At 39.5% G+C, this 24,853-nt stretch overlaps 1 pseudogene; it reads right to left on the bottom strand.

The window, feature by feature from the left end:
* Positions 1 to 19,895: 19,895 nt before the first annotated feature.
* LOC138088309 (glycoprotein-N-acetylgalactosamine 3-beta-galactosyltransferase 1 pseudogene) lies at positions 19,896 to 24,230 on the bottom strand (annotated as a pseudogene).
* Positions 24,231 to 24,853: the final 623 nt, after the last annotated feature.

Raw genomic sequence — 24,853 nt, forward strand, 5'->3', positions numbered from 1 at the left:
CTGTCACAGCTGTATAACTGTGAGCTGTTATACAGCTCACAGGAGCTGAGCTCCCTGTTTTATACTGCAGCTTCCCAATTAGCTATGTATTTTACACGTGAAAGTGTTAGTAACTCAGTCATGTCCAGTGCTTTGTGACCCCCTGGACTGTACTTCTGTTCCTGGGCTTCTCCAGGCAAGAATACTGGAGTGGGTTGCCATGCCCTTCTCCAGAGGATCTTCATGATCCAGGGACCTAACCCATGTCTCCTGTGCTGCAGGCAGATTATTCTGATTCTTCTGAGCCAGTATATGTCAACGCTACTCTCCCAATTTGTCCCACCCTCTTCTGCCCTACCTGTGCTCCCACACCATCTTATTCTTGCCTAGATTGAGGAACATGGACTGGAAAAATGTAAGAAGATGTTTAAGGAAAGGGATTCCCCCAAATTTCTCAAAGGCTCTCATAATTTAATATTTTATCATGAAATCCCCCTATCCAGAATTGTATTAGGCCCCAAATCCTTTAGTCTGGAAATACCCTTCATACCTTTGTTTTGTGAGTTACAGTTTAAGTATCTTTTGCCTTTAGTCCAGAGCATCTTCTATGTAGATTATCCTTCACCAGCAGCTTTGTTACCTTACTGGAGAACCCAAGGTTAATGCTTCATCAAAGACCATGACCTTTGTATTTTCCAGCTCATCATCTCTACAAATATGACCCAATAATTGGTCTTCCTTTTCTTTAGAGAATTTTTTTTTAAAGTGAAGCATCATTTTAAAATGTGTAATTCAGGTGTGGATACCTCCTCACTATTTATAGACTTAATTATAGATTGTAAAACTAACTATAATCTCTATGGTGTTTCTCTCTGAAATTGCTCCAGATAGTATCCATTAACTTTCACTACATCTTTGTGAAGTTTGGTCAGAAGATCAATTCTTTTGCTTTAATAGAAAGAAGAGAAGGAAAGTGGTTTGTCCAAGGTCAATCACCCAACTAGCACTGAAACCTTACCTAAAGGCCAGGTCATGTGATCCCTGCATCTGTGCTCTATCAGGGAACCGTGTTGTCCGCAAACCCTGAGGTGGCACCAGTTCAGCTGAAGCAGGCGGACCTCCCCTGAGGTACTCGGCCAGCCAGAGAGCATGTAGCCCACCACAGGGCCCACTCTGTCCTCACCCTCAGGCCGGACAGCAGCATTGCTAAATAGATTACATAATACCATACTGCACTGTACCATGCTATATATAGATACATCACACCATAGTACCTACTTCCAGTGAATCACAGGCTTCCTGATCCATTGGTCTCTGGAGCTGTTGGTTCTATTCCTTTGGCTTTTGATTCCTTCTCTGAAATGTCCCTCACTTCCGAAAAGAAAAAAAACGGCCATTGTTGTAAGTGAGTGGCTATCTCAATTTGCTTTCTGCTAGTGAAATTTTGAGAGTATAAATGTCCTCATGCAATCTGAACAATAGACATTAGTGCCTCTAAATGGAAGCTGGTGGCTCTTCTGCTTGGGTAAAACATTAAAACATTTATTTAAATTTCTTAGAAGCCCTTTTACCTAGTCGAAAGGTACTACTCTACTTCTCGACACTACTCTAAATCGTTTGTAGATCTTAAGTTTTTATAGCCATGTTTTTGATTTGGTCATCACTATTAAGAATTTTACTGAATGGTGAAGTGGGATGTGAAGAAGTTTTATTTTCTCAGTTGTTACTGAGGCTTTTAAATTCCCTCTCAATTCTGCTTTAAAACTAAATCTTGAGCAGAGAACAAGATGGCAGATGAGTAGGTGAACGTGGAGTACATCTCTCTCCACAGATATATCAGGAATATACCCTCAGACACAGAAGTGCATGAAGAACACCAGCTGAGGGCAGACAGGAGTACATGACCAGCAGAAAAGACTATATACACCCACACAAAACTCAGTAGGATGAAGGAACTAAGGGGAAAAACAGGAATGTTAGTAGGACTGGACCTGCCCTTGGTGGGTAAGGGAACTGGAGCAGGGGTCTGATCCCCATATCGGGGCCATTGTCTGAGTCAGAGGAGAAACATTTAAGGCTGAGAGTGAAACAGCTGATCTATGGCAAACTAAATGGAAAGAGAATCAGACAGTCCAAGCTGCAGCCATATATACCCTAACTGTGCAGTGGCTGGGAGCTGAAGTTTAGGGATTGTGGAGCAATCCCTGGCGAGGGCTGCTGTTGACTGTGGAGAGAAGGAGCAAGGGGATGTGAGGAAAGAGATCATGGTGGGAAATGCCTGTGGCGGAAAACCCAGCAGCCATGGAAGCAACGCGATACTAATGAGTCATGCAAAGGGAGTGGAGCCATCACCATAGCCTCTCTTCTCTCCACACTCCAGCAAGGGCAACTGAACAATAGAGAGGCTGGATCATCAAATGCCTGATGCACCCCACTCAGAGTGCCCCCTTAACTGCTTGACATTCTGATCTACAGAGTAGGACCCCAGTGGCTGAGGGGGCCCTCTATGTGCCTGATGTGTTGAACAACAGAGATGGACACCAGGCAAGGAAGCCCTCTAAGTGACTGAATGGGGGGAGCTATGGAAAAAAAGACTGGCCAAAGAGGCCTTCTGATTGCCAGCTACAAGAGGCTTGAAAAAAGACTCTGATAGGGCCATAACTTGTGCAGCAAAGGCAGTCCATGTCCCTGCACACTGCCAGGGTCCCCACAAGTGAAGCAGCTGCGCCACCTTCATGCTCAGCTCTCACTGGGGCAGAGCTGCCACAGGCTAAAAAAGTCTTGTGCCTATGCACATGCTCAGGGTCACTTTGGTAGTGTCTGACTCTTTGTGACTCTGTAGACTATGGCCTGCCAGGCTTCTCTGTCAGGGATGGGGGTTCTCCAGGCAAGAATACTGGAGCGTATGGGTCAATACCGGTTGCCCTACCCTTCTAGAGCACTATATTTCCTGCTGCCCTAGACACCAAACCCCCTGAATACCTGGTACTGCCAGAACCCCTGTGACCCAAGCAGCGGCACCACCTCCACACCTGGCCCTCACAGGGGCAAACCCAAGTCGTCCAGGGCAGCCTCAGGAGCAAATCCCAGTGGACAACCCACATGCACAGGTGGAAATAAAACTACAGTTGAAACCCAGGGGCAGTGTGACTAAGGAAGAAACCCCAAACCCTCCCACCAACTGTACAAGCTGCAGACTAAATCCACACGATCAACTAGGCAGACTCTGTCTCTATGGAACAGAGAAGGTCACTAAGAGCTCTCACAAAATAAAATGCACTAGTTCTGATAGCTGTGAACATTGGAGGCAAGAACAGAGGAGTAAGAATAGATTGCAGCCAGACACCCTGGAACGTGAAGTCAAGTGGGCCTCAGGAAGCATCACTACGAACAAAGGTAGTGGAGGTGATGGAATTCCAGTTGAACTGTTTCAAATCCTGAAAGATGATGCTGTGAAAGTGCTGCACTCAATATGCCAGCAAATTTGGAAAACTCAGCAGTGGCCACAGGACTGGAAAAGGTCAGTTTTCATTCCAATCCCAAAGAAAGGCAATGCCAAAGAATGCTCAAACTACTACACAATTGCACTCATCTCACACTGTAGTAAAGTAATGCTCAAAATTCTTCAAGCCAGGCTTCGGCTATATGTGAACTATGAACTTCCAGATGTTCAAGCTGGTTTTAGAAAAGGCAGAGGAACTAGAGAGCAAAATTAAAAGAGGCTTACTCCTTGGAAGAAAAGTTATGACCAACCTAGACAGCACATTAAAAAGCAGAGATATTACTCTGTCAACAAAGGTCTGTCTAGTCAAGGTTATGGTTTTTCCAGGGTTCATGTATGGATATGAGAGTCGGACTATAAAGAAAGCTGAGCGCAGAAGAACTGATGCTTTTGAACTGTGGTGTTGGAGAAGACTCTTAAGAGTCTCTTGGACTGCAAGAAGATCCAACTAGTCCATCCTAAAGGAGATCAGTCCTGGTTGCTCATTAGTAGGTTGATTTTGAAGCTGAAACTCCAATATTTTGGCCACCTGATGGAAAGAGCTGACTCATTTGAAAAGACTCTGATGCTGGGAAAGATTGAGGGCAGGAGGAGAAGGGGACGACAGAGGATGAGATGGTTGGATGGCATCACCGACTCAATAGACATGAGTTTGAGTGAACTCAAGGAGTTGATGATGGACAGGGAGGCCTGGCTTGCTGCAGTTCATGGGGTCACAAAGAGTCGGACACGACTGAGTGACTAAACTGAATTGAACTGAACTGTATATGTGTATTTTCAGTCACACATTTTATTGTTGTTATAAACCTCTGCTTCTATGCTGGGCCTTTCCAGTCCTGTGGAGCTTTCCTTTTTGGAAATCTGACTTTAATGTCATAACAAATCACTTGTGGAATCTTTGTTCCTGATCAGAGATCAAGCCTTGAGCCTTTGGAGTGGTAGCACTAACTCCAAGACCCTATTCTACCAGAAAACTTACCCTAGGGAGTATCAAATACTGGGAACTCACACAAAGGAAACCACTGGCATATAAGACCCAGCATCACCCAACTGCCAGTCGTATCCTGTGCAGGGCACCTCCTCTAAACAACAAACAAAACAAAAATACAAACCCAGTCATCAGCAGACAGGATTACCACCTCACTCAGCCTGGCCCACCAGAGGAAAAACAAACAAGCAAAAACTCAGCTCAAATCTCACTATATAAGAAGCTTACACAAACCACTGAACCCAACTTAGGTGGGCAGAAATCGAAAGGGAGAAAGAATTCAACCTTGAAGCCTGGGAATAGGAGACCTCAAACACAATAAGTTAAAAAATAAATAATGAAAAGGCAGAGAAATGCTACACAAATGAAGGAACAAACTAGAAACACAGAAGTAAAAATAAATGAAGAGGAAATAGGCAAGTTACCAGAAAAAAATCAGAATAATGGTAGTAAAGATGATCAAAAACCTTGAAAGCAAAATGGAGAAAATGCAAGAATCAATTAACAAAGACCTAGAAGAATTAAAGAATAAACATACATACAACACAATTACTGAAATTAATAGCAGAATATCTGAAGCAGAAGAATGAATCAGTGAGCTGGAAGATAGAATGGTAGAAATCACTTCTGAAGAGCAGAATAAAGTAAAAAAAAAAAAGAAAGAAAGAAAGAAAAGAACTGAGGATAGTGTCAGAGACCTCTGGGATCATATCAAATGCACCAACATTCAAATTATAGGGGTCCCAGAAGAAGAAGAGAAAAAGATAGTGTGGAGAAAAATTTTGAAGAGATTATAGTTGAATATTTTCCCAACATAGAAAAGGAAATAGTCAGTCAAGTCCAAGAGGCACAGAGTCCCACACAGGATAAACCCAAGGAGAAACATACCAAGATACATACTAATCAGACTAACAAAGACTAAACACAAAGAAAGAATATTAAAAGCAGCAGGGAGAAGCAACAACTAACATACAAGGGAAACCCCATATGCTTAACAGCTGATGTTTCAGCAGAAACTCTGCAGGCCAGAAGGGAATGGCAGGATATATTTAAAGTACTGCAAGGGAAAAATCTCCAACCAAGATTACTGTACCTGGCAAGGATCTCATTCAAAATTGGTGGAGAAATCAAAAGCTTTTCAGACAAGCAAAAGTTAAGAGAATTCAGTATCACCAAACCAGCTTTACAACAAATGTTAAAAAGACTTATACAGTCAAGAAATACAAGAGAAGAAAAAAGATCTACAAAATCAACCCCAAACAATTAAGAAAATGGCAATAGGAACATATATATCAATAATTACTTTAAATGTAAATGGATTAAATGCTCCAACCAAAAGACACAGACTGGCTGAATGGATACAAAAACATAAGTTCAGTTGCTTAGTCGTGTCCAAATCTTTGTGAACCCATGAATTGCAGCACGCCAGGCCTCCCTGTCCTTCACCAACTCTCGGAGTCTATCCAAACCCATGTCCATCAAGTTGGTGACGCCATCCAGCCATCTCATCCTCTGTCGTCCCCTTCTCCTCCTGCCCCCAATCCTTCCCATCATTAGGGTCTTTTCAAATGAGTCAGTTCTTCACATGAGGTGGCCAAAGTATTGGAGTTTCAGCTTCAACATCAGTCCTTCCAATGAATATCCAGGACTGATCTCCTTTAGGATGGACTGATTGGATCTTCTTGCAGTCCAAGGGACTCTCAAGAGTCTTCTCCAAGACCCATATATATGCTGTCTACAAGATACCCACTTCAGATCTCAAGACACATATAGACTGAAAGTGAGAGGATGGAAAAATGTATCCCATGCAAATGGGAAGCAAAAGAAAGCTGGAGTAGCAATCCTCATATCAGATAGAATAAACCTTAAAATAATGAAGACTACAAGAGATAGGGAAGAACACTACATAATGATCAAGGGATCAATCCAAGAGGAAGATATAGCAATTGTAAATATCTATGCACCCAACATAGGAGCACCTCAATACGCAAGACAAACACTAACCAACACAAGAGGAAAAATTGACAGTAACACAATAATAGTAGGAGACTTTAACACCCGACCCACACCAATGGACAGATCACCAAAACAGAAAATTAATAAGGAAACACAAGTCTTAAATGATACATTGGATGTGATGGATCTCATTGATATCTTCAGGACATTCCATTAAATGCAGAAGAATACACCTTCTCAAGTGCACATAAAATATTCTCCAGGATAGACCACATCTTGGGTCACAAATCAAACCTCAGTAAATTTTAAAGAATTGAAATCATATCAAGTATCTTCTCTGACTACAATGCTATGAGACTAGATATCAATTGCAAGGAAAAAAACTGTAAGAAACAAAAACACATGGAGATTAAACAGCACATTTCTAAATAACCAACAGGTTACTGAAGAAATCAAAAAGGAAATCAGAAAACTTCTAGAAACAAATGACAATGAAAACATGACAACTCAAAACCTATGGGATGCAGCAAAAGCAATTCTACCTCAAGAAACAAGAAAAACATTGAATAGACAACATAGCTTTACACCTAAAACAACTGGAAAAAGAAGAAGAAGAACAACAACAAAAACCCCAAGATTAGTAGAAGGAAAGAAATCATAAAGATCCCTGCAGAAATAATTGAAAAAGAAATGAAAGAAACAATAGTAAAGATTAATAAAACTAAAAGCTGGTTCTTTGAGAAGATAAATAGAATTGACAAGCCTTTAGTCAGACTCATCAAGAAAAAAGAGAGAAGAATCAAATCAACAAAATTAGAAATGAAAAAGGAGAGCTTACAACAGACAATGCAGAAGTACCAAGGATTATAAGAGACTATTATGAGCAACTATATAGCAAAAAAATGAATAACCTGGAAGAAATGGACAGATTCTTAGAAAAGTTCAATCTTCCAAGACTGAACCGGGAAGAAACAGAAATTATGGACAACCCAATTACAAGCCCTGAATTGGGCTTGTAAATCTCCCAAAGGACAAAAACCCAGGACCAGATGGCTTCACGGGAGAATTCTATCAAACATTTAGAAAAGAGCTAACGCCTATCCTTCTCAACTCTTTCAAAAAATTGCAGAGGAAGGAACACTTCCAAATTCATTCTACGAGGCCACAATCATCCTGATACCAAAACCAAAGACAATACAAAAACAAAAAAACTACAGGCCAATATCATTGATGAATATAAATGCAAAAATCCTCAACAAAATTTTAGCAAATAGAGTTCAGCAACACATAATAAAGCTCATACACTATGATCAACTAGAGTTTATTCCATGAATGCAAGGATTCTTCAATATATGCAAATCAATCAATGTGATGCACCATATTAATAAATTGAAAGATAAAAACCATATGATCTCAATAGATGCAGAAAAAGCCTTTGACAAAATTCAGCACCCTTTTATGGTTTAAACTCTTCAAAAAATGGACATAGAAGGAACCTACCTCAACATAGTAAAGGCCATATATGATAAGCCTACAGTAACATTATTCTCAACAGTGAAAAGTTGAAAGCATTTCCCCTAAGATCAGGAAGAAGACAAGAGTATCCACTTTCACCACTGTTATTCAACATAGTTCTGGAAGTCCTAGCTACAACAGTCAGAGAAGAAAAAGAAATAAAAGGAATCCAGATCAGAAAAGAAGATGTAAACTCTCACTGTTTGCAGATGACAGAATACTGTACATAGAAAACCCTAAAGACAGTATCAGAAAGTTACTAGAGCTAATCAGTGAATTTAGCAAGGTTGCAGGATTCAAAATCAAGACACAGAAATCACTTGTATTTCTATATACTAACAGTGAAAAATCAGAAAGAGAAAGGAAGGAATCAATCCCATTCACCATTGCAACAAAAAGAATTAAATATCTAGGGATAAACTTACCTAAGGAGACAAAGGAACTGTACTTAGAAAATTATAGGACACTGATGAAAGAAATCAAAGATGACATAAACAGATGGAGAGATATTCCATATTCCTGGATATGAAGAATCAATATTGTGAAAATGACTTTACTACCAAATGCAATCTACAGATTCAATGAGATCCCTATCAAATTACCAATGGCATTTTTCACAGAACTAGAACAGAAAATTTCACAATTCATATGGAAACACAAAAGACCCTGAACACCCAAAGCAGTCTTGAGAAAGAAGAATGGAGCTGGAGGAATCAAGCTTCCTGACTTCAGATTATACTACAAAGGTACAGTCATCAAGACAATATGGTACTGGCACAAAAACAGAAATATAGACCAATGGAACAAGATAGAAAGCCTGAAATAAACCCATGCACCCATGGGTACCTTATTTTTGACAAAGAAGGCAAGAATATACAATGGGGCAAAAACAGCCTCTGTAATAAATGATGCTGGGAAAACTGGCAGCTACGTGTAAAAGAATGAAATTAGAACTCTTCCTAACACCATGCACAAAGATACACTCAAATGGATTAAAGACCTAAATGTAAGACCAGAAACTATAAAACTCTTGGAGGGAAACATAGGCAGAACACTCAATGATATAAATCAAAGCAAGATCCTCTATGACCTGCCTCCTAGAGTGATGGAAATAAAAACAAAAGTAAATAAGTGGGACCTGATTAAGCTTAAAAGCTTTTGCACAGCAAAGGAAACTATAAGCAAGGTGAAAAGACAACCCTAACAAATGACAAAGGGTTAATTTCCAAAATATACAAGCAGCTCCTACAACTCTTTGCTAGAAAAACAAACAGCTCAATCAAAAAGTGGGAAAAAGACCTAAACAGACATTTCTCCAAAGAAGACACATAGATGGCTAACAAACACATGAAGAGATGCTCAACATCACTCATTATTAGAGAAATGTAAATCAAAACTACAATGAGATATCACCTTACACTGGGCAGAAGGGCCATCATCAAAAAATCTACAAACAAGTAATGCTCTAGAGAGTGTGGAGAAAAGGGAATGCTCTTGCACTGTTGGTGGGAATATAAATTGATACAGCCACTATGGAAGACAGTATGTACCTTCCTTAAAAAAATGAGGAATAAAACCACCATATGACCCAGTGATCCCACTCCTAAGCATATACACTGAGGAAACCAGTGTTGAAGAAGGCACATGTATGTTCATTGAAGCACTATTTACACGCTAGAACATGGAAGCACCCTAGATGTCCATCAACAGATGAATGGATAAAGAAGTTGTGGTACATATACACAGTGGGATATTACTCAGCCATAAAAATGAATGCATGAGTCAGTTTTAATGAGGTGGATGAATCTAGAAGCTATTATACAGAGTGACATGAGTCAGAAAGAGAAAGACAAATATCATATTCTAATGCACATATACGGAATATAGAAAAATGGTACTGAAGAACTTATTTACAGGGCAGCAATGGAGAAACAGACATAGAGAATAGACTTACGGACCTGGAGAGAGGGGAGGAGAGGGTGAGATGTATGGAAAGAGTAACATGGAAACTTACATTACCATTTGTAAAATAGATAGCCAATGGGAATTTGCTGTATGGCTCAGGAAACTCAAACAAGGGCTCTGTATCAACCTGGAGGGGTGGGATGGGGAGGGAGATGGGAGGGAGGTTCTAAAGGGAGGGATGTATACCTAAGGCTGATTCATGTTGAGGTTTGATCAGTCATTTCAGTTCAATCGCTCAAGACTCTTTGCGACCCCATGGACTGCAGCACTCCAGGCCTCCCTGTTCATCACCAATTCCCAGAGTTTACTCACACTCATGTCCATTGAGTCGGTGATGCCATCCAACCATGAGGTTTGATAGAAAACCACAAAATTCTGTAAAGCAATTATCCTTTAATAAAAAGCAAAAAACAAAAAAACACTTTGCAATAATAACAACAACAACAAGAACTAAAATTTTCCTTAATTCATCTCCCTCCTCCCACATCTATGAAAAAGGAATGAAATGTCACTTGGAAGATTCTCTCTGATGATCTCCTCAGCAAATCCCAAAGTTCATCACGTATTTCCCTTTTTCCAACTTGTTGCCGGTGTTAGTTTTGTCCACTGTTGTCCTATCTATAACTCAGGTTGCCATTTTTACAGTTTTGCCACCAGCTTCTTCACTGTTTTTCCAGTTTCTGCTTAGTCTCAAAGCCAAGGTCATATATTTCAACCATTTCTTTCTGTAGCCCTCCACTGTCCACTGTCTTCCACTGTCAGGAAATCTGAAGAGATGCTACATGTCAATGTTTTGAATTTGACCTGACTCTCTTAAGAATCTGTGACTCAGTTTCATTCTCTTAAAACAATGGTGCAACAATCCTACCTTTCTCTATGTTTCTTTGGGCAGCACCCCACATCTAGCTTCCAGCTGCATCATCAGTATGTCTTATAGCATAAAAACCACCCCAAATTCAGTTTATATGACTTATAATTTTTGTGGATCAGCAGCTTGGACTGGGCTCCGTCCCATGTCTCAATGGTGGTCACTCCAGCGTCTGAAGGGCATTGAGTTAGGGGCCTCTGCTTCTGGGGTTAGCCGGCTGGGCACCTGAACTAGGGGTCTGACTGGGAAGTGTTCTTCATCATTTGTCAGGCAGGCTCAAACTTTCTCACCATGGATATGGCACAGGGTCCCAGGAACATAACAAGGGGGCTCTAATACACAAGAACTTTCTTGCTTCTGTTGGCATCACTTTTACTGCTGTTCCATTGTCCTAAGTCAGTTATAGTCCAGTGTAGATACAAGTTGAGTAGAGAAAGCACTTCTCTGTCATTTTCATCTCCTGTAGCCCATGAGTTTCTGTTTTTGTTTTTCCATTTTATCATCACACTTTTGTTGGCCACAGCTTCTTAAGAAATGGTGTTTTACTTTGAGACTATTCTTGCTTGAAAATGTCTTTATTCTGCTCTTGCTTGATTCATAGTTTGCCTTGGTGCATAATCCAAGTTAGAAATACTTTTCCTGCCTAATTTTAAAGGCATCCCTTCACCATCCTCTGTCTTCCACTGTTGAGAAATCTAAAGAGATTCTACATATCGATGTTTTGACCTGATTCTCTTAAGAACCTGTGACTCAGTTTCATTGACAAAAGGTACAATAATAATCCTACCTTTCTCCACGTGCTGTGTGGAATAACATAGGAAGATAACATGTATGTGGTACTTGACAGGGGTCTGGCATGTAGGAATTGGCCCCCAGAATGGTAGTGTAATGCCCCACGTTTCCTGTCTTCTATCAGCAATTTTGGAAATGGAAAATGGGGATTGGCAGCTACCAGCCACGCCTCATTACCCCACTCAGTTGTTAGGGGAAGCACACTGATTGAAACTGCCCACCCTGGCCAGGCACCATAGTAACTATTTGCATGAGTTGTTTTATGACAGGATCCTGATAAGGAATACGGAACTAATAAGCCACCACCAACTGGAAGAGTTCAGGAAAGGTCTAAAGGAGACACCGCGTGTCCGTCCACTTCCCAGAATCCCTCTCACTAGCATCCATCTTGGCTGAGCCATGCATGAGCCACCAGGAAAGTCTCTGAATTAGAATGATTGGCCAAAGACCACCCGGAAACTAATCCCATCACCATAAAACCGAAGACTGTGAGCCACGTGGCAGAGCAGTTCTCCTGGGTTCCCTTACCCTATTGCTCTCCACCCGGGTGCCCTTTCCCAATAAAATCTCTTGCTTTGTCAGCATATGTGTCTCCTTGGACAATTAATTTCTGAGTGTTGGACAAGAGCCCAGTTTCAGCCCTGGAAGGAGTCCGCCTTCCTGCAAAACAATGACCCTCTTTAAAGCATCCTCAGAGGTATTTCCCAGGTGGTAGTAGTTAAGACTTCACCTTCCAATGCAGGTGGTGTGGGTTCGATCCCTGGTGAGGGGAACTAAGATCCCACATGCTGTGTGGCCTAGAAAAAATTTGTGTACCTCTGCACAAAACAAAATGTTGCAGGAAGGCGGACCCCTTCCAGGGCCCAAAACTGGGCTCTTGTCTAACATTCTGAAATGAATTGTCCAAAGAGACACATGTGCTGACAAAGCAAGAGATTTTATTGGGAAAGGGCACCCGGGTGGAGAGCAGTGGTGTAAGGGAACCCAGGAGAACTGCTCTGCCACGTGGCTCCCAGTCTCGGGTTTTATGGTGATGGGATTAGTTTCCGGGTGGTCTTTGGCCAATCATTCTAATTCAGAGACTTTCCTGGTGGCTCATGCATGGCTCAGCCAAGATGGATGCTAGTGAGAGGGATTCTGGGAAGTGGACGCACATGTGGTGTCTCCTTTAGACCTTTCCCGAACTCTTCCGGTTGGTGGTGGCTTATTAGTTCTGTATTCCTTATCAGGATCTCCTGTCATAAAACAACTCATGCAAATAGTTACTATGGTGCCTGGCCAGGGTGGGCGGTTTCAATCAGTGTGCTTCCCCTAACAAAAACAGCAAAACAACTGATTGTACTTTGTACCATATGCAAAAGATTAACTAAAAAATGGATCACAGACATAAATAAATTTAAAAACCTAAAAGGAGATTGAAAAGAAAATCCAAATGAGGATTTTTAAAACATCCTCAGAAATATTTTGCAAATAGATAGACTGAAAAGAAAAAAAAAAAAAGATGGTTTTGTCCTACCATTTTTGGAAGAAAGATTTTTCTTACCCTACTGGAAGCAATAATAGTGGTTCAGCATATGCCTGACAGTGCTTTCGACTTAGCTGCTGCATCCAAAGGGAGAAGACAGGATTTGTGTCACCTGTCAGCCAAGCTAATGCTGACTCTGTTATGAGAAAATTCACATGATTTTTCTTATCACTGAAGGCATAAACTTTCATTACAGAGGTCATCCCATTAAAAAAAAAAATGAGATGACATTCTTGAGGTCCCACGAAAAGCTGAAAATTGTGATAAAGTATTCATTCCAAACCTTCCACAAGGAAGACAATTGTCTCACGCTGCTGATTAGTGCTGAATATCCCCTGGAGAAGGGAATGGCTACCCACTCCAGTATTCTGGCCTGGGGAAGTCTGTGAACAGAGGAGCCTGGAGGGCTATAGTCCATGGGCTCGCAGAGTTGGACACAACTGGGCAATTAACACTTCCACTATGGGAGAATTAGGGAAGTTGATCCAATATGAGATTTTAAAATCCTTACTCTACGTTATCCCTTGGTGCTCTTCCTTCAACAATTCAGGTGATAAAGAGGTGTTTAAAAATGACAGAGTACCTCTTTATCATGCAAACATGAATATAAAATGTGAATAAAAATTCAATTGTAACTTGTAAATAGAGAAAAATAAAAAACATTAAAATTGTTCTGAAAACTCCACTTTTCTCAGAGGAAATTAATCTTGCAAAAACATTCCCTTTTCCTTTCAGAAAAGAATTTATTTTTTGCAGGAACAGATGGGAAATCAGAAAGTACTTGAAAATGAATTTTGATTCCAAGCATAAATATCTCCTTGTTTACTATAGATATTCTGTGAGTTTGAAGAGGAGTATAAGGTCTCAGTGAAGATCCCACAAACATACAAAGCAGAAAGACGTGGCAAAAAGGAATTTTTATTTAAAGAGAATGTTGTTTTTAGACAATCATCACTGTTACTTGTGTGCTTGCTAATTTTTCATTATCTAAATACAAAGATATTACATTTATTAAAAATCTCAGATCAGGACTGGTACTGTTCCCTCTTGACCAGGTTCATGAAATAAAATAATAGAGCTCCAATCACACTTCTGACAGCTTATTTGGAACTCAACATCTACTTGACATTTGCCAGCGTTTAGAGAAACCAATCTCTGTTTAACTGCCTCTGGCCTTATTTGTGAGTTGAAGCCCACTAATTCAGCCTCCAAGTTCAAAAAATTTGCTTTGTTTTTAATGAAAGACTGACAGATAAACAGAAAGACACAAATACTTATAACTAATCCTTATATTTAGTTATTTGTTAATAATATTTTAAGTTGCTATGCTGTATTTTCATTTTTGTTCACTTCAAGAAATTTTCTTTCTTTTTCTTTTTTTTGGCTGCATGGCATGAGGGATGTTAGTTCTCCCACCAGGAATAAAACCCACTCCCCCTGCAATGGAAACAAGGAGTCCTAACCATGGGATCCCCAGGGAAGTCCCACTTACAACTAATTATAATAAAAGGTCACTTATCATAAGTGCTATAAACAAAGCATACCTACTCTGAAGTTACAGGGCCCTTCAATATCTCTCTTTTAACCCGGGCTCAGACATTTGATGAAATTATGAACCTGACTGACAGAAGCTTCCAGAGGTGGGGTCTGCCCTCTGTGGGAATCTCATGACTCAGCACTAGGCTAGATTTTCTTGTGGGGCTGGGACCAGCCGGTAATGTGCCACTGTTGTTGCTTTCCTGCCTTTCCAAAAAATTTTAAAGCTCTTTACTGAATTCGTTCTCATATTGCTTCTGTTTTATGGTTTGGCTTTTTGGCTGAGATGCTTGTGAGATGTTAGCTCCCCGACCTGGGATCAAACCTGCACCTTTTGCACTGGAAGGCGAAGTCTTAGGCACTAGACCACCAGGAACATCCCTGGCCTTTCCTACTTTACTCCTACTTTTCTCTTATACTTCCTGCCCTGCTATGGTGCCCTACGCCCTCCAACAGAGTGGAGTTTGGCTTTGGCTTTGCTTCTTGGGGACCTGGGCTAGGATATGGGACTATCTTTCTTCTCTCCAGGGTTCCTGCTGGGTCCTTTGTCTTGTCACAACTTCCATTCTACCAGGGAGAAATCACCTACTGTCAAAATTTCTGTTATGTAACGAACCATTTTATATGTATAAAATGATAAGATGTAATCTGATGACTCCCGGATCTCCACCTCCAGGGAGCCAGTTCTAATGGGATCCCTGTCCTTGGAAAATTTACAGGTATTTCCAACTCAACATGCCGCATACTTATCCATGAGCCAAACCCAAACTGCTCTCCTTTGGCGTTTCCTTTCTCAGTGAATGACATCACCATGCATCCAGATGCCTTCATCAGAAAGCTGGAATCCTCATTCCCTCCCTCTCTCATACTGTTCACTGTTTACACCAGGTCTCCCATCAGGACTTGACAATTCTGTCTTCTAAATGCAATTTAGCCTCCTCTGCGTGATCCCAGCCCCACTGCCACAAATTCTCCAAGCCATCTTTCTACTGCTCCTGCAACCCTCCAGCCTATTCTTGAGAAGATAATCCCTGTAAAACACATCTCTCAAAGGCTTTTTGTTGTCCTTATATAAATATTCTTTAACGTTATGGAGTTACCTTCTACCTACATTTTCAGGTTCATTTCTCGTCTCTCAACAATCTAAGGGTCTGGGTTCCATCTCTGCTGAACTTTTATTTCTTTAGGATCTCATGCTCTTTCTCACCTCTGAATCTTCACATAAGCTATTTCCTCTGCTTCAGACAGTCTCTCTCATCTTCACATTGCTAACTTCTACTCAGCCTTCAGGTCTCAGCCTAGATATCACTTCCTCAGGAAGCCCTTCTGAGATCCCCACTCTTTCCCCAGTTTAGGTCAAGTGTTCTTGCTCTGGGGCCTGGGGCCCAGAACCCTGGCACTGAGTCCCTCCCACCCAAGGGTGGTAGTGGCTTCCTGCTCTTTCTGGGTAGCTAATTTCTGGGTTCCTTCCCTCTCATTTTGTTTACCAGATTCTGTCATTCCTTAAGTAATTCTTTCTATGTGATGGATTTCCTCTGTTGCAAATACTCCCCGTGTTTTCTACTTCATGGCTAGTTCTAAGTACTTAGTTTCTAATATGTGACTCACACGGTAAAGAATCTGGCTGCAATGCAGGAGACCTGGGTTCGATCCCTGAATTGGGAAGATGCCCTACCCACTCCAGTATTCTTGCCTGGAGAATTCCAGGGACAAAGGAGCCTGGTGGGCTACAGTCCATGGGGTCTCAAAGAGTTGGACACAACTTAGTGACTGAACAACAACAGAGCACTAAAGCCCATTTTCCAGGCAGATTTCTGAGGAACATAGTATAACTCTGCACCTGGACGTATGCTTTCATTGCCCTGGAGCTCTTCATCGGAGGGTGTGTTGAATTGTCCTACCCCTTCTGTAGAGGGGTTGGGACTCTGTCTACGTTGCTCATAACTGCTTTCCCCCAAACCTGGCACAGTGATTGGCTTAAAAATATGTCTAATGTATAAATACATTTGTAAATGTTTTTGTCTTCTCACATTTGTCCAAGTCTAGAACATCCAGCTTTCTTTCACTAGAATTTCAGGAAACTGGTATGTGTTATCATGCCTTTGCAGACTGTTTTAACAGCTTTCCCTACAGAATTACATGAGATAGCATTATAATGACTTTTCACACACTAAATTTTTTTAGCTGGATTTTATCATCAAATGCTAAGAAATATGTCAGATAGATGTGAATGAAGCTGTTATTACATGTTTCAAACTTTGCTTTCTGTCTTGCATTCTGGTCCTGTTGGAATATAAAACCTAAAACCTGCAGTCTTCAAGAATTTATTTCACTGCAAATGGGTAAATGAGACACTCATCTTTATTGTCTGCCAGGACTTGTCATGTGTGCACAGAGAGCCCAGCTTAATTTCAGTCAATTAAAATTAGCAAGAAGATAAACATGAGCAATTCATCATTTATAACTTTAACGATAAGCTTATTGAAAGGCTATAGATTATGATGTACTTGGATATTCTTGCTAAATCCAGTGAAAAATGAGATTAAATTTGTTTTTTTTTCCAGAAAATTTAAACAAAAGATAGAGTCAGTAAAATTAGAATGAAACATTTGTGAATATGCTTTGGGAAACAGTCTTGGTTGAGTATATGATTTTGTTATTATCCATTGGCAAAATTTAACATTAAAGATAGTAAGAAGCAGCACATTTCGGTCATAAACCGTTCATTCATAAATTACTTGGCTTTTTAATTTCTGACTTGAAAGTTTACTTAAGCATTCAACACTTTCTAATGTGTTCAATCAATTTTATCAAAACCTTGTATTCAAATTATTTTGTCAGTATAATAATGGCCATATCAGACTGAAAAAAAATGATTTTAAAACTGCTTTATGCAAGTCATGAAAGACACAAAAAAGTTCTTACCTTTCAACAGTATGAGAATAAGAAGAACTATAATTATGTGGTTGAAAGAGTTTAATCAGGTATAAATGTCATTTAGGAATTTCTAAGAGTGGCTAAACTAGGTGGCATGGATTTAAAAAAGCATTAAAATGATAATAATGTAAGAATCATTTAATAATCATTAAAATTATTATTTAGTAGATAGTCATACCTAACAATGAGCAAATTTGTAGAACATTTTAAAAGGCATGTTTATAGAACACTATTAATACTCATGTAAATAAATATTAATTGTGAAAATAGACCTCAAGAAGTGTTAAATATATTTAGAAAAGAGAGAGCCAGGGCTAAGTGAAAATTGCTCATTTTGGTAAAAAAACAATCTTTAATCAGAACTATGTATATAACATAGTCAAGAGTCAAGATACTTTCAAAATGTGATTCTACTAGTGAATTTTAGGATAAGCAGTGTTTTTATTCTACCCTCTTTTACAAGAAATACTGGTAATTACAAATAATCGAGTGGAATTATTATTAGACAGAAATGGTATATGCAGGGACGATGCAGGTTATTTATGTCATATTACAATTTAAATACACATCTTGAGTTTAAAAACACCTGACAATCAATATTTCCTCCAGAATTTTCGTTAAGGCCAATCTGTTTAAAATGAAACTTTTAAATTTAACTTTTAGTAAGTTCAACCGCTTTATCTTCACAGTGATGGACCGTATCTGATCAGAAATAGACAACAATATTTCTCACTCTGATCACTGTTTAAAAATCCTTTTTTTCCAGAAAAAAAATTTTTTTTCTGGAGAAAAATGTATGTGCATATATATATATAAATATGACATTACTGTATATATATAACATTACTATATCAAGAATACATTCTAACATTCTTCATGACTCCTGCCAAAGCCTCAGTTTATAGTCACCTCTATGAAAGATCTCTAATATGGAATGTTCATCTAGAAAGACTCAATCACTGGGACCCACCCCGGTGCTCTCTTTGGAGATGCAGCAACCCATTCTCAGTGCCATGTTAGATGCTTGTTCTTTCATGGGTGTCCACGGATGTTTAAAGTTTGTTTTTGTATCTTTATTTTTGTTTACTTTTCTTGTTTTCTTTAGTAGATTCTCAGGTAAATCAGGTTGATATCTGTGTACATAACCATATGGATGGAGATGATAAACAAGTTGTAGCTTTAGCATAGGGAAAGGAGACTGCAAAATCAGAATAGCAACCCAAATCCTTCACAGGGAGGTGGAATCGTTACATTTTCAGTTCTAAAGAGTTCTGGGTAGAGAATCTTAGATCAAGTGGTGTTTTTTGTGGGTTTTTTTGGGGGGGAGCAGAAAGGGGATTGAAAGTCTCTTTTGTGTTGGGACGTCTGGAATCTTTTGCTTCTATAGTTAGAGTTTCCAGGTATCTCCCCAGCACTAAGACTTCAGGCATAGAAGACTACAGGTGTACATTTTAACCGCATCCATAAACCAGGCGTCTTCCACAACTTAGATGTCTGTCAACAGATGAATGTATAAAGATGTGGTATATATATATATATATATATATATATATATATACATACACACACACACACAAAATATATATATATAATGGAATATTACTCAGGCATGAAAAAGGAGCTAATCTGAGTCAGTTGTGGTGACATGGATGAACGTAGAGCCTGTTATACAGACTGAAGTAAGTCAGAAAGAGGAAAACAGATAGCATATATCAGATAGCATAACAGATATCATACATCTCTTTCATAGAGATGACTGTAAACTGAGGCTTTGAAAGGAGTCATGAAGAATATTAGAATGTATTCTTGGTATAGTAATGTTATATACATACAGTAATGTCATATATGTATATATATATACACATAGGTGCATACATTTTTCTCCAGAAAAAACATATCATATGCTAATGTGAAAAATAGAACTGATGAACCTATTTAAAGAGAAAAAATGGAGACACAGATGTAGAGGATGGACTTATGGACACATCAAGGGAAGGAGAGACTGGGACAAATTGAGACAGTAGCACTGACATCTGTACACTATCATGTGTGAAACGGATGACTGGCGGGAAGCTGCTATATAGCTGAAGGAAGCCAGCTTGGAGCCCTGTGATGACCTACAGGGGTGGGATGGAGGTAGGGAGGCTCAAGAGGAAAGGGCTTTGTTGGAAATTATGATTGATTTGCACTGTTGTATGTCAGAGACCAGCATAGCATTGTAAGCAATTATCCTTGAATAAAAGTAAGTAAATAAATAAAGAAAAATAATAGTAATAATAGTAATAAACCCTCACAGCTTCTTGGCCCTGTTCCTCTACCCACTAGCCCTGGTTTACATCATTCTTAAATCCTCTCCCAAGTAAATGGGGTCTTCAGGGTCACAGTTTACAAGCAGCCATCTCAAGCTGTCTAGTGTGACTTCTGTATCGTCATCTGCTTTCATAAAGTGACCTGCACACCCCAGATAATTGTCATGAACATCCTGAGAGGATTTAACTGTTTTCAGTATAGTTGGTCTCCTCCTTCTTTGGTGTTGAATCCCACAGTAAAGAATTCTTTATTTTCTTCTGAGCTCATAAACATCACTTTATTACAAGGCTGAGTTCATGTTGTTCTGATGTATTTGGCCCTTTTCTCTATATTTTAAGGTCCTGTCATAACCCAGTAAAGAATTTTCACCTTCTTATAAAGATTTTCAACAGCATTTGTGGTCTTGTATTTATGATGACTAGCGCCTGGTTTTGACTTCATCTGCCCTTCTAGGTAATTCTGCTCAGTATTATCTGAATGTCTAGAATGAAGATAATTATTCAGAATATTGGGGCTTCCCTGGTGGCTCAGATGGTAAAGAATCTTCCTACAGTGTGGGAGACCTGGGTTCACTCCCCTTGGGCTGGGAAGATCCCCTGGAGAAGGGGAATTCAGAATATTAGGCTGGGTGTCAGTCACCTTGTTTTTCCAACAAAATACTAAACACTGAGAAAATACACACACACACAAATCTGATTGCTGATCCAGAGAAGGAGGTTAAACAATGCAGCCAAGAATGCTGCCATTTTTGTAAGCGTATTTCTGGCATCTCTGGTGGGCTTCCCACTGCTAGGAAGGGAGGGTGGGAGTGAGGACGAGGAGGCTGGACCACCAGATGCAATAGTCCAGGGAACTTCAGGGGCTCCACCATATGGCATTATTTTTAAGGATCTTTTTGTGTGTGGGCTCATGTAAGTGGGGATGTCTGTTACTTTATATGAGCATGTACGTTATTTTCATTACATTTGTTGCTCTGTAACACCTCTGAAAGCTGTCAACCTTATCATCTGTTGAATTCTAATTGCTGATGACAATTTTTAGGATTATTAAATGCCATATGGGCTCAGGTCATAAATGATAATTTAAAAAATTAGAATAGATTTCCAAAGTATTCAACTTAACAATACAGATAAGTCTGTTAAGAATGGACGTTACAATCAAAAAGAACAAAATAATGTCATTTGCAACAACATGGATTTCATAAGTGAAGTAAGTCAGAAAGACAAATACCAAATGATATGACTTATATGCGAAATCTAAACTATGGCACAAATGAGTCTATCTACAAAAGTGAAACAGACTCATGGATATAGAGAACATGTTTGTGGTTTCCAAAGGGGAGGGGGTTGGGGGTGGAGAGGACTGGGAGTTTGAGATTAGCAGATGTAAACTATTATATACAGGATGGCTACACAACAAGGTTCTACTGTATAGGTTGTTTGCCTAGTGACTTGTGGTTGTATTGTTAGGGGTTAGGGTCTTTCACATGTTCCTATATGCCAGTTAGAGGTGGAATACTTCATTTAGGTTTTGTTGCATTAAAAACTTTCCCCAAAACTAGCAGATTGAACAAAAACAACAAAAGAATGGATATTACAATGATTTTAATAAATATTAGAAACACATAAATTAACTTTACATTTTATGTTCAGAGAAATTGTTATCAGCTTAATAAGGACTTTGTAGTTTCAAACATATCTCCTCAGAGGGTAACAGGTAGGAAAGCCAGAGGTCCCCAAGTGGCAGGTGGAAATAAACTGCAAGTGGCAGATGTTTTTTCCTTTTCTGCACAAAATCAAAAGGCACTTTTAATTCTGTGTTGGCGACACCTGGTTCTGCCTTGAGCTAACCAATACCATTTTTCTCATGGAAATGTTTTTCTTAAGCTATGTTAATTAAATTATATTTGCTTTGGAATCTGCCTTTCTTCAAAATGGTTCTGCCTAAGACTAACTTTTTTCTTTTCTCAAACCTTGGGCTTGATAATGGCTCAACAAACCAGTATTCATGTCAATTGTTTTATGGCCAAAGGATGGCACATCTGGTGCCATCCTGTCTCAAAAATACAGGGAGAGGAGCCTGGTGAAACTTTCTTAGCCTTGAAGTGTCTCTCTTATCTGATTAGCAGCTTGCTAACAGACATAAAATGCCTTGCTAAAAACTAGCAAGCAGGCACTCTTTTTGTTCCCTTCTGATGTCTATGTGAGAAGGTTCTTCTATCTCTATTATACTTTAATAAAACTTTGCTACACAAAAGCTCCAAGCGGTCAGGCCTTGTCTCTGATCCCCGGATCGCTCTCCTCCAGAGGACACAAATCTCGGCATAGCACATAGCTTGCACCAGCAACCTTTCATTCCTATCTAAACTGATATTTTTGGGTTAAGTCTCAGAAAATCATTTCTAAGTCTTCAGATATTTAAATGTGTGAATTGATTATGGGGGTGGGAAAAGGGTGAAGAAAGACCTTTCCTATACATGGTATTTACCACATAGTCCCTCAATGAGTGTTATTTTAATCTATCTAATGAGGCAATGCAAAAAGGTCACATTTTTCAGAGTTAATAAAGGTAAAGATGACCTGCCTGCAGGTATAACTATAGAACTGTCAATCGCACAAACAATTAATTATATGAACAGATTAATCAGCCAGCAGTTATTAATCACTTGCTCTTTACCTCATGGCATGCTAGGTGGTATGAATGATGTAGAATAATGCCCTTAGAGATACATATTAATTTCTCAAGAAGTACTTTGGGAAAAAAAAATATAACAAAAGCTATTCAGAATAAAAGGTGAATTGATATTTAAAATCAATGTGCAACCATTACTTAGTTTTCAGCAGTAATGAAAGATAATTGCCCTATGGTTTTCTTTTCCATTGACTTTATGAGTGAAACATCTGATACACTTAACTTTACAAAGAGCCCTAAAAATCTCAAACATAACTTTGGGATGGATGGATGATATTCAGACAAATAGAAAGGCAGATAAACAGTGTAGAGTTTCTAGTTGTCTAACGTGAAGTTGCTTATTTGTGTCCAACTCTGCAACCCCATAGACTGCAGCCTGCCAGGCTCCTCCATTGGTGAGATTTTCCAGGCAAGAATACTGTAGTGTGTTGCATTCCTTCTCCAGGGGATCTCCTTGAACCAGGGATCAAATCCAGGTCTCCTGCCCTGCAGCCAGACTCTTTACCATCTGAGCCACCAGGGTCTAGGTCTGCCATTTGGAAGGATTTGACTGTCTCAAATACTGCCTTACAAACAGAACAACACACAAACCATAATGGAAAAGAAGATGAAAAAAAAAATAAACTCTCTCTCTCTCTCTCTCTATATATATATATATATATACACATATACACATATAATGTATAACTGGGTCACTGTGCTATAAGCAGAAATAAATACAACATTGTAAATCAACTATATTTGAATAAAATAAATTTTAAAAATAAGTAAAAATGCCTTCTTTTTTTCTTTTTAGTCACCAAAGTGAAAGTGAAAGTCACTCAGTCGTGTCCAACTCTTTGCGACCACATAGCCTATGCAGTCCATGGAATTCTCCAGGCCAGAATACTGGATTGGGTAGCCTTTCCCTTCTCCAGGGGATCCTATGTCCATTCTTTGTGACTCCATGGACTGTAGCCCTCCAGGATCCTCTGTCCGTGGGGTTTTCTAGGCAAGATAGAAAGAAAATAACACAAGGCAAAAGCCCCACAAAACAATATAACAAGCTAAATTCTTTAATAAGAATGTTGTGCTTTAAGTTCTTTTTGTTAAAAAAAATATTTGCCTTACCCCTTAGCAACCCACAAGTCTGTTTTTCTATGTCTGTGAGTCTAAGTTCCTTTTTAAACATTAGGATATAAAAATTTAACATTTGGATCAATCAGGATCGACCTTAAGGGGAAAGAGATGGCACCCACAGGTTAGGATATTTTAAGGAAACTTTTAATCTACAAAGGAAATAATTACCAGGGTGTACCGAGGTTTACAGAACCACAGATGTTCCTATCAGCACAAGGAATCCAGCAGCAGTTGAGGTGTTAACGACACCCAAACCTGAAAGGCGAAATCACAGATACTAACAGAGAGGAAGAAGGAGAAGCAGAACTTGGGGCAGAGAGACTTCCCTGGCAGTCTAGGGGTTAAGACTTTGAACTTTCACAGCAGTGGGTACAGATTCCATCACTAGTTGGGAAATTCTGATCCTATCTGCTGCATGGCTCAATGAAACAACAAAACAAAACACTCAAACAGTCCCATGATCTTTCTTACCTCTAAGTCCTACCATAAGTTGTTTTCTCTGCTTGAAATGGTCTTCTCTTTCCTCTTCGTCTTGTTGATTTCTCATCCTGCTGATATTAAGCTAGATATCACTTCATCCAGGAAGCCCTCCGGGATCTCCTTTAACCCCAGTTGAGAAGGGTCCTTGTTATGGTCACCATTGCCACGTTTACTAGAGCTCTTAATCAGAGAGGTTAATTATCCTTCTCCTTTGTGTATAGGAGTGGGGCCACTTTCCCCCCAAACCCAGTATGGTGACTGACACGCAATAATGACTTAAATATGCCTAAAAACCAAGAGCGATGTCTACACAACAACCCCATTTAAAGTAATTTTTTCTGATAGCAAGTGCGCAGAATTTTAGAAAACTTATGGGGATAGACTTTCTTTTCTAGATTATTTTAGAATGTCTCCTTCAGAATGACAGGAGATGGCATTTTAAAGACTTTGAAGACGGCAAGGTAGAATGTATTACTACCCATTCTAAGAAATAACACCCCTGAGATGTGAATGCAATTGCCATTACATATTTCAAAGTTTTTTTGCTTTCTGTTTTAAATGTGGATTTGACAATAACACAGGGAAAATGGATCCTCTTAAGTTTTTAAGAGTGAGTTTTACAACATGTGAGTGATTGAAGCACTTGGGGTGGAGTGCCTGCAGGCCAGGGGGCTGTCACTCACATAGACC

This window comes from Capricornis sumatraensis, chromosome 11 (genome assembly GCF_032405125.1).
Source record: "Capricornis sumatraensis isolate serow.1 chromosome 11, serow.2, whole genome shotgun sequence".
Taxonomy (NCBI): Eukaryota; Metazoa; Chordata; class Mammalia; order Artiodactyla; family Bovidae; genus Capricornis; species Capricornis sumatraensis.